This window comes from Dermacentor andersoni, chromosome 4 (genome assembly GCF_023375885.2).
Source record: "Dermacentor andersoni chromosome 4, qqDerAnde1_hic_scaffold, whole genome shotgun sequence".
NCBI classification, from domain to species: Eukaryota; Metazoa; Arthropoda; class Arachnida; order Ixodida; family Ixodidae; genus Dermacentor; species Dermacentor andersoni.
Window position 1 is genome coordinate 106,471,359 of NC_092817.1, and position 9,861 is coordinate 106,481,219.

The following is a 9,861-nucleotide window of genomic DNA, read 5'->3' on the forward strand; positions in this document are numbered from 1 at the left end:
AAGTTTATCGAAGAGTGGTACATACATAGTGGCACATACCCAATGACCCAACCTGGCGTCAGGTTCACTGAAGAGTGGTAAAAACCAGGTGGCACAAACCGTGTGCTACAAGCTAGCATCAAACAAGTTTATCGAAGAGTGGCACATACATAGTGGCACATACCCAAGGATCCAACCTGGCGTCAGGTTCACTGAAGAGCGGTACAGACCAAGCGGCACAAAGCCAGTGCTACAAGTTGGCATCAAAAAGAATTATCGAAGAGCAGCACATACCCAATGACCCATGCTGGCATCCTGTTCACTGAAGAGTGGCACAGGCCAGGCGGCACAAACTCCGTGCTACAAGTTAGCATCAAAGAAGTTTATTGAATAGCAGAGCAGATATAGTGGCACATACCCAATGACCCAAGCTGGTGTCAGGTCCACTGAAGAGCGGCACAGACCACGTGGCACAAACTCCATGCTATAATTGGCATCAAAGAGGTTTATTGAAGAGCAGCACATACCCAATGACCCAAGCTGGCGTCAGGTTCACTGAAAAGAGGCACAGACCATGCGGAAAATACCCCGTGCTACAAGTTGTCATCAAAAAAGTTTACTGAAGAGCGGCACATACATAGTCGCACATACCCAATGTCCCATGCTGGCGACAGTTTCCCTGAACAGCGGCACAGACCAAGTGGCACAAACCCCGTGCTACAAGTAGGTATCAAAAAAGTTTATTGAAGAGCCGCACATACATAGTGGCAGATACCCCGGGATCCAAGCTGGCATAAGGTTCACTGAAGAGTGGCACAGAGTAGGTGGCACAAACCTGGCGCTACAATTTAGCATCAAATAAGTTTATTGAATACCGGCGCATATATAGTGACACATACCCAATTACCCAAGCTGGTGTCAGGTTCACTGAAAAGCGGCACAGACCAAGCGGCACAAAGCCAGTGCTACAAGTTGGCATTAAAAATAATTATCGAAGAGCGGCACATACATAGTGGCAATAATGACCCATGCTGGTGTCAGGTTCACTGAAGAGCAGCACAGACTGAGTGGCACACACGCAGTGCTACAAGTTGGCTAAAGAGGTTTATCGAAGAGCGGCACATACATAGTGGCACATGCCCAATGACCCATGCTCCTGTCAGGTTCACTGAATAGCGGCACAGACCAGTCGGCACAAACCCCGTGCTACAAGTTGGCATCAAAGAGGTTTATCGAAGAGCGGTACATACATTGTGGCATATACCTAATGACCCATGCTGGTGTCAGGTTCACTGAAGAGCGGCACAGACCAGGCGGCACAAACCCCGTGCTACAAGTTAGCATCAAAGAAGTTTATTGAATAGCAGCACATACATAGTGGCACATGCCCAATGACGCACGCTGGCGTCAGGTTCACTGAAGAGCGGCACAGATCAAGTGGCACAAACTCGGTGCTACAAATTGGCATCAAAGAGGTTTAGTGAAGAGTCGCAATACGTAGTGGGACATATCCAATGCCCAAAGCTGGCGTCAGGTTCACTGAAGAGAGGCACAGACTATGTGGCACAAACACAGTGCCACAAGTTGGCATCAAAGAGGTTTATTGAACGACCATACACCCAGTGGCACAAGTTGGTCCGACGGTGAGTTTCGAACCATAAGTTCCCTCAGCACAGCATCCCGCTGTGCTACCGCTGTGTTACTTACAGATAAACAGACGGATGGACGGACGGACAGACAGCAGATAAACAGACATAGAGAGGGACAGACAGACAGACATACAGAGAAACAGACAGACAGGACATACGGACGGACGGAAGGACGTCAGAATTTTGTAATGACGGACGTCATAATAAAGGTGAACTAGATACCGTTCGAATTACTGGTATATATCAAAAAAATTTTGCGCATGTCGATGCCACTATGCAGTTTTGGAGCCTTTTCGAACACGTGCGTCATGTTGATTCTAATATTAAACGTAAGTGTAGATTACTTGACATAACATGTTGAAGGCTGACCAGGTGTACTACTTTAAGCTATTGCAATGAATGAATAAATATAAGTTACATATTTCCGCAGTGCCCAGCTCAAGTTCATACAGTACCCGAAACCCAAAACGAAAAATGCCGCGAGTTAGAACCAACTATGGAAGGCAAGCATTATCTTTTCATATAACCAGTGCTCTAAATAGAAGAGATATGCAAGTCGACCTTAATAAAGGTGTACATACATTTAAGGAATACTGTAGGAATTTCCTTGTGAACAGCGACATTATGTTTTCATTATTGTAAATTACCTCAGAAAGTGCGCTTTGTTCTCCCTTGCCATGCTCCTCTCAGCTACTGCAATTTTGATACACGGCTGTGAAATTGTGCTTGGTTTCTGTGTCTTGGTTTTTGTGATGAGTGCCATAGCTATGAATCATGTTGTTGAACGTGCTGACTGATAACTGAATTGCTGTGTTCTGTATTTACGTTGCATACATTATGTTGCGTATGTAAATATTTTGTACCAATTATTTGCTGACTTCATATTCGAGCAGTGACTAGTCTCCCTTTTAATATTTCCCACTGTCTGAACCTATGATGTCTGTCTGACTGAATTTTGTTGATGTATTTTGTCTGTGTATATTGTGCAAGGGGGCCGGGGCCCTTGTCAGGCGCTGTGTCGCCTTTAGCCTCGGCCCCCTCTTAGGATGTGTCTGAGGAAACAACAAAGAAAAGAAAGAAAGAATTACTCGAAGTCTGTTCAGTGATTGTGATTTCGACCGTCTTTTGACTGGAGACATCACTTGTGGTTTCATTGCATGCTGGTTTCACCGGTTAGTGTGGAACGAGCCCAATGTGCGTCATTGCTGACGTCAGTGCGCAATGCAACAAATTCCGAGAGCGGATGTGTCAGGAGGTAGTGACTACACATTGTTTCATCGGCACTCTACCAGCTCTAAAGGTCACAATGAGTGCTAGCAGGGCATTTGAACAGTTGTTCACTCCAAATGCAGTTCTAGATCACTGTTTGAGACTGTGTTAAAGTGCACTGCATTCCGGATCGGCCTACGAAACCGATCATATACCCTGCAGGAAAAACCGCTCTATATTCGACAGGAATGCTTCGTATTTGATTTAAATTGCACAATTTAATACGATGGTTATTCATGGGTGCGAACGCTTATTGCCTCATGCTTAAAAAATAATCGTTTCGAAGTTTAGAGAAAAAAGAAAGCGTAATTAATAACTGGACTAAGACGTCTGAAAGCCACAAGCACGAAAATGAGACAAATCCACCTACTGAACCCGTCATTTTCATGCATGATAACGCTGAACAATCGCAGAGCCGGGGTTCCCTAGTTCTGTTCTTCCACTCTTCTTCGGTCTTGTCATTTGTGTTCAAGTGTCCCACTGCTTTCCTTGTCGTGCGGCAGCGTATGCCGTTAGCACATGGTTGAACAAATTGGGAACACACACATGAAAACACGCGTGCGCGAGAAAGAGCTTAAAGAACGCCTCTCACTTTGCTGCCAGTGGCTCGTGCCGCTCTGGTTCCGGCTCGACATGATCACGCGGAGCGACGAGCCCTACATCTTGCTGTCCGCGGAGCCGCTCGTGCAACTGTGGCAACGTGTGCACAAGAGCCTCAACCAGGCGTTGTACCGAAACTATGTGGAACAGTTCATCGATGTCGTCTACAACAACGGCAACGCCTCGGGTGGAGCTTCGCAGTCGTACTTGCAGTTCCTGCGCACTAGAAGTGCCCACGTGCAGGTGAGTGTTGACCACCCCGTGAATCCGCTGCTGACCGTGATGCACTTATTAATAAACTTCGTTGTAAATTAATAGGGGCACGCTGACAGCCATTCAACTGAATGAACCCTAAAGAGAAAAATAAGTTGAGGTGTACTTTACTATAGAGCTGAAATTCGGCCTTGTTGGTTATTCATGATCTTCGAATGCCAGCGCGTAAAAAAACAAGAGAGTTGGATGTCATGAATTTTGACTGCATGTGCTTGGGCCCAGCAAATTTTTTTGGTAATGAGGGACTAGACTACATTGTATACTTCACGAGCACCAATGACTGAACTTAGCAAGTTTCTCAAAAATCTTGTTGCGCAGCAACGAGGCTCAAGTACGAGTTAATGCTGTAAAATCCGTGGCGTCACGCTGACTTACCACCGATGGGGTTTCGGCGGGAAGCTTGAAAGAAATGAAAGTTTATGGCTACCATTTTCTCTTCTACATAGTGTTGCGATTGGAGGTTCGTAGATTTGTGGCGTTCCTTGAGCGTGGAAGTGTAAGGGGGGCTGGGCCCGATATCCATGACGTTTACACACACACGTTTCATTACATTATGTACAAGAAGCCAACAAACAGACACCAAGGACAACACAGGGGGAACTACTCGTAATTACTAATTGAAATAAAGAATTTATAAATTAATGGAATTGAAAGTGGATGAAAGAAGAGCTGGCCGTAGGTGGTATACGAACCCACGTCTTCGTATTACGCGTGCGATGTTCTTACCAATTGAGCTACCGCGGCAGGCTGCCTTCAGTCGGTATAAGCATGCGCACTACTTAGATTGCAGTGCAGACAGAATGGATAAATAAAAGGCATGCTTACACTGCCTCTGCAGCTTTGGCCAAAGCGGTGTGTCGTCTACCCATATATGGGTAGACGACATTCGGCCACCATGGTGAGCAGTGTATACACTGCTCACCATGGTGGCCGAAAAAGCAGTTGTCTTAGCCGTGCCGTAAACCATGCACAAACAAGCGATGAAACGACGATCATAAGGCGCTAAATTAAGGCCGGGTGCTAGCACGTGAGCAAATATGGCAGCGCCCATGGGTACGGTGCTGGAGGCGCAGTGATAGCCCAGTGGCAGCCCAGTGGCTTCGGCGTTGTGATGCTGAGCTCAAGGTCGGGGGTTCAATCCCAGCCTCAGCTGCTGCATTCCTATGGGGGCAGCATGCAAAACGCTCGCGTACTGTGCATTAGAGGCACGCTGAAGAACTCCACGTGGTCGAAATTAATCCGGATAGCCCCAATCACGGCGTGCCTCATAATCAGATAATGGTTTTGGCACGTAAAACCATCTTTTTTTGCATACTCAACTACGACGCTATAGTAACCACAAGCACCGTTTTCAATAGCGTAAGATCTATACGGTATTACTCGCGGCCCATGGTGTTACTCTGGGAAGTGAAACTCCGTCAATCAATCAAATCAGTGTTGTAAGCTAATTGGCTTTATAGTTGAAACGTGTTATACCCCGTATTACCACCACGTTGGGAGGGCAAAGTTGAGAAATACTGGCAAAAGTGCAAGTTCAGAATTAAATTTTTTTTATTGGGGGCGGGGGGAGGGAGGTGAACTACTACTCAGCGTTTCATGCAAGCGACACTCAACTCGCTCAACAATAGTGGCAAGCACGGTCATCGAATGTGAACTGGTGGGTCAAGTCCGCCCGGTATTTCTCGATTCGCTCAATCTATAGTAATATCTGCCACTCGCGTGCATTCAAGTACCTATGTACAGCGTATTCCCGTCGCATGCGCAATACGATAAGACAAGACTTCTATGGAGCCGGCGACAAGGACACAATATAGGCCCATCTTGAGAACGGCGACTGCAGATAGCCCGCCATCTACCCTGCTACAGCAGGCGCGTGTTGCACCAAGCGATAACTTGATACTGCTGAGTATAGACCATAAGTACGATTGATCGCTTGGCGCAAACAAGGAAGAACGGGAGGGAACAGACAGACGTGGGGTGCCAGTCGTATTCTCTGCGCCACGCAAGCTTGCCCAGCTGTGTCCACGCATACGTTCTAATGGGGGCAAGAAACGTGGTTGTTGTAAAATACACGCCAAGCCGTACACAAAATGTGCTACCGGAGTCGTCTATGAGTATCCGTTGTCTCGTGGTAACACGTATGTCGGCCAGACTGGACGTTGCGTAAATGAGCGTGCGCGGGAACATGAGCTGTCACTGATAGGTAAAGACTGAGCACATTTGCCTAAGCACTGCATTTCACATCCGTGTGAGCCACGACTGGACAAGATACGGATTCTTGGAAAAAGCAGGGAGACCACGGCACGTGAATTGTTAGAGGCGTTTCATATTAAAGAGCGACGTTCATTTTGTAGTAGCGACACATCAGTTTCACTTTTACTTGCAGAAAGAAAGTTTTCTTTGATAGCCGGCTGTGATTAGGGCGTTGTGCGATTGAAGCTCGTCTGGATGTTGCGCATTCGGCTGCGTGTATATGTTGGATGGCATACAATATAGAATAAACAGTCGAAAGTTTGCGCTCCCCTTGTTCCCTCCCGTCCTTCATTGTTTGCTCCAAGCGTTCATATTTATGGTCTACTCAGCAATATGTACCAACTAGCCCAGCAACATGTACTGTTGCATAAATTGATAACAGTGATGATCCGGTGTAAAGCGGTCATCGGCAAAAAGTCAATGCACACGTGAGTCATCACAATATTTTTTACCTGGGTACAGAGTGTATACATTAAAATCGCTCTGTTAATGCTGTATTTGCCCTCGGCAATATGATGAGCCACAGAGGCACCATATGTGCTTGTATGCAATTGTCTCACTCTCTATAGCGATTTAAACTTGTGATGTGCGCTGCTTGGACAACGTGGACTAATATGGGCAGTCATTTTCAAAGCAAAGTGCCAGCAGTCAAGATACCTATAGTCAAATGAACACCAGTGTATAAGGCTCCAAGGAAGCGTGCAAAACTTTAAATTGGCTATAGAGTGCATCAGTAAACTAGACATTTTGAAGAAAAACGCCGCCGTTTGTCGTGATATCCATTCGAAGTCCATGCGAAGACAATAGCTATCGATCAATGCGACGGCGGTCGTTCCAGGAACGCGCAGGCTTTTGGCGTTCCATAGCGACCCCATGCATAGCACTCGCAATAACAAGCTCATTGCAACGCAGGCACACCGCGCTGTCTTGTTTTGCATTTTGTCTCCGTCCGCTCGCCTTGTGCGTGCTTGAACTATACGCACCAAAGCCCAAGGCAGGTTACTCCATCCAGGATAAAATAGTTCAATGGGGATCGACGGTTACATTTACCTTGAGCAAAGCTTTAGTGACACATATATTGAATCAATATGAATATGTCTGCTGCGTTCGGGGAAAGGCTGTGAGAACAAAACGCATGCACGAACCATTGGATTCCACTAGACTTGCGACGGTACGTAATTGTACGTAGTTGCCATTGCACTGTATATTTTTTTCTTCAGAACCCTTACGTTTTTAAAAGCTTGCGCCAAGTGTTTAAAGTCCAGCTGTCTCAAGTCCGGATTCCCAGCGCAAGCTCACGAGCCCCCCATGAAAACGCCAGACTTTTGATTGTGGACATTAGATTATATTTTGGACCTTAGAACATGACGATCGACAGTCTCTTGTACATGTTAGAGTGACTGAAGTATCGGAACGTTCCCTCCTTTCTTTCAACACTCTCAGCGAGCGAAACACCTCTTTCAGCGGTCACTCCGCGACAAGACACATTGTTGTCGAGCGCCTGGCCTCGTGTCGCAGAAAATCCAGCGTCCAGTGTCCAGCGTCGACCGTCGTTTTGGCAAGAATCATTCCCAACCATGCAAACCCAACAACGCGTATCCTACCACGCAGACCCTCTGTTTAGCACAAAAAGTTACTGAACTAATTGAATTTCTCAAAGTAAAATACTCCAGAAAAAGCGCAATGTACGACTTACACACAACCTACAGTCATGATAGCGTCGGATTGCAATTTGAATATGCGAGAAAACATAATTATATTACGCGGAAACAAACATGTTTTCCAGCTTTCCTGCCAATCATAGACCGGCCACGGCGTCCGAGATTTGCGAGCGCCAGTGCAATTTGCGAGCGCCTGTGCACGCAAATCTCCGAGGCCACGGAGCGGTGCGCCCGGTTTCTTGCAGCACCTCCAGATGGCGCTCGCCTCCGCCGCATCGCGGCCCCCGCAAGAGGCCGCGTTTCTACCAGAAAGCTCGCCTTCGCGTATAGCGTTCGCCGCCAGCGTTTCCCGGTAAACATTACGGTTACATAAGCTGCAGTGGCCGGGAAACGTGAGAAGCAGTCAGGGATCTTAGAATGCTATCGCGTTCCCCTCTTGAAGGCGAAACTTAAAGAGCCCCTCAGCAGGCCCCATGGAAAATTTCGGTTATACGCTGTAAGTTGTTACGTTCTGCCGCAAAAAGTTTTTAAATCGGCTTACTAATAGCCGAGATAGAAATATTTCAGTGCCGCGAACCCACGATTTCAGAAGGGGAGCTTCACTGCATAGCGATACACTCCCTCCACTCGCCCCGTCTAGCTTGCGCAAGCGAAATTCCTTCCCTGCGTTCTCCCATACCGGACCTCGAGAATCACGTGACGAATACGTCACGGGCCCCGCCTTCATTTTTTTACTTCTCGCTTTCTTTTTGCCGCTGCGCACTTCCGCTGACGGCGTTGCGCGCGAGCTGTTGTGATGCGTTTCGCGTAGCGCACGATTTTGCGCACTGTGCACAAGGACACATGACTAGCGGTATAATTCAGTGCTACACGAATACCGAGGCAATACGAGCGGTTCGCAGAGCATGAACACGGGCGCTGGAACACGTTAGAAAATGGCATAGTTTGGGTACCTGCGCACGTCACTGCACGACCGTGAGAACAAGCAGACGAAGTGGAAGTACATCTCTTTTGCTTCGGTGCGAAGTAAAACAAAAAAACACGTAAACATTCCGTTTGTGTGTTTTATTATTTCTCTAAGCTTCAATTCGTCAATTCAAGCAACAGATCGCACAAATAACCTATGTTGCCTTGAATAGTTCTCGAAGTCACCACGAGCGACGTCACAGTGCGGACACGAGTTCGTAGGCGCAGACACACGAGTACTATGCACGAGTACGTCACCGCCCAGCTTGGAGCGCGGTTGTCGCGAAGGAAAGGGAAAACGGCGTTCGGATTGAAATTTCAGACCTTTCCGCGGCGCGTAGCGATGTAATTCTTTGCAAACACGACCGTTAGCGCGCATTGCATGCTCTGCGCTTGTCAGCCCAAGGTGGCCAGACCTGGTGAGGGGCCCTTTGAGCGTCCTCCAAATTTTCCGTATGCTCCTCAAATCCCAAAATCTCAAACGAAGACAAAACGAAGGGGTCATAGGAGTACGGAGATTCGATACGATAAACAGTGGATGAGCAAATGAAGCCTCGTTTCAACGAAGTGACATGTCTTCGTTAGATCAATTGCAACTGGTTCGACCGTGTTGGTCAACACAAATGATATCGGACAGAACAACCCACAGGAGGCATATTCAACGCAGCCTCACTCGCATAAGTATTGGCCCTTATGGATATTGTCTTCACCTTCATCCGCCGCATTAGCTTCGCTATCGCGTTGCGCTTCCGATCTCGAGGTCGTGGTTCGATCCCGGCCGCGGCGGCCGCATTTCGATGGGGGCGACATGCAAAAACCTCTCGCGTACTTAAATTTAGGCGCAAGAACCCCAGGTGGTCGACAATAATCCAGTCTCCCCCCCCCCCCCCCCCCCCCTTTATACGACGTACTTCATAAGCATACCGTCGTTTTGGCACCTAAAACCCCAGCAGCTGACTAATTTTTCAGTCTTCACCTCCTTGGAATCGAATCTGACCTTACGCATGGTCGTTGCTGTCGACGCCTTTTCAGACCAACATCTTCGAGGAATTGAGCGGGCCCTCTCGCGAGCGGCACCCGTTGCCCGTTCACGGCCACATCAGCGACCTGCGTGGCTTCGTTCCGATGTTCTCGGCCAAGGACTGGACGACCGCGCTTAACGCTGCGTACGACGCGGTGACCAGCGAGAAGACCACTGTGTTCGTGAGCAG